Source organism: Primulina huaijiensis, chromosome 5 (genome assembly GCF_012295235.1).
Source record: "Primulina huaijiensis isolate GDHJ02 chromosome 5, ASM1229523v2, whole genome shotgun sequence".
NCBI lineage: Eukaryota > Viridiplantae > Streptophyta > Magnoliopsida > Lamiales > Gesneriaceae > Primulina > Primulina huaijiensis.
The window spans coordinates 8,643,405-8,644,890 of NC_133310.1; positions in this window are offsets into that span (position 1 = coordinate 8,643,405).

The following is a 1,486-nucleotide window of genomic DNA, read 5'->3' on the forward strand; positions in this document are numbered from 1 at the left end:
ATATATATATAAATTGGTATATGAAAAACTAATTTTTCTTTTAATCTGTAATTTGAATATAATGAATATTAAAATCTAGTGTATTGTGATTTTCCAATAATTATTAACTAATGCGTCTCAGGTGCATTTTACTGACACCTTACTCGTCATTGAACTAAAAATTATAATTATTATTATTACTATATATGAATATATATATTTTTTATTTTTTTTATAAAAACAAACTAAGAAGAGAAGAAGAAGAGGAGATTTTTCATACCTTAAAGAGAAAACAAAATATTAAAACATACCGTTGAATCACAAGTTCAGCATCACATGAATTTTCTTTTCTTACTCTTGGATGTTGGCCAATTAAGTTGAGATAAGAATGGATCTGGTTCATGACTAAATCCTTGCAGTAAATCAATAAGTTCACCTTCACTTGTAGCAGAAACTAACATCCTTCGCGAAGCTAATGAAATAAATCCATGTTCCACAACATCATCAAGAAACGATAGCAGTTGATCATAATAATTGTTAACATTTAACAAATCAATTGGCTTATTGTAGATATTTAATTGTGCCCAACAAATAGTATGAAATATTTCTTACAAAGTACCGAAACCTCCTGGCAAAGCAATGAAAGCATCTGAATATTCAATCATTTAAGTAATTCGTTCATACACATTGTCCACTTTCATTTCTTCTCCTATTGTTGGTCCAGTAAGACTGGCTAAGGTAGTCGGAATAATGCCTAAGACTTCACTTCCACCTGCATGCGCAGCTTTTGCAACTTTTTCCATGAGACCAACTTCACCACCACCATATACCAAATGAATCTTTTTTTTAGCAAGTGTTATTCCAAGCTTTTCTGCTGTCTCTTCATAAATTGAATCTTTTCCTGCACTAGATCCACAAAATACACAAATATTTTTGATTTTACTTACCGTGGACGTCGACATGTTGATAAATATGTTTTCTGCAATTGTTAAATAACAGCATATGAATTTATAAGCGTAATATGCCAAAAGTCAATATTTGAACAGGAAATTATTATTATTAAAAGAAAATAAAAATGACATAAATTAAAACACATATATACAGCGTAGTTGTGATTGTGGCTCACATCTTCCTCTGATTTTACGTTCATTAACGGCTTCAACGCCTTCTATGAGTCGAGGATATGCTTCCCATCCAATTTTCTTATAAATTGGCAAACAGGGTCTTTTAACGTCAGATTCCCGAGACGAAATTGTATATATATATTTACTTATCTAAACAGATATGCGTTATTACAGTAGGATCTTTATAAGGCTGATTCCACCGTCCATATTGATATTCCTCATGTTGAAATTGCCACCATAGTTTAAGAAGTTCATTTTGCACGTACCCACTAGAATGCGTATCAAGAACCTCTAGAAAATTATCCAAAGGCTCTTTACTCAGACCATTCTTAATGAATAAAATTTTATCTTCTCTATTCATTGATGTCATTCCAACATTTTTG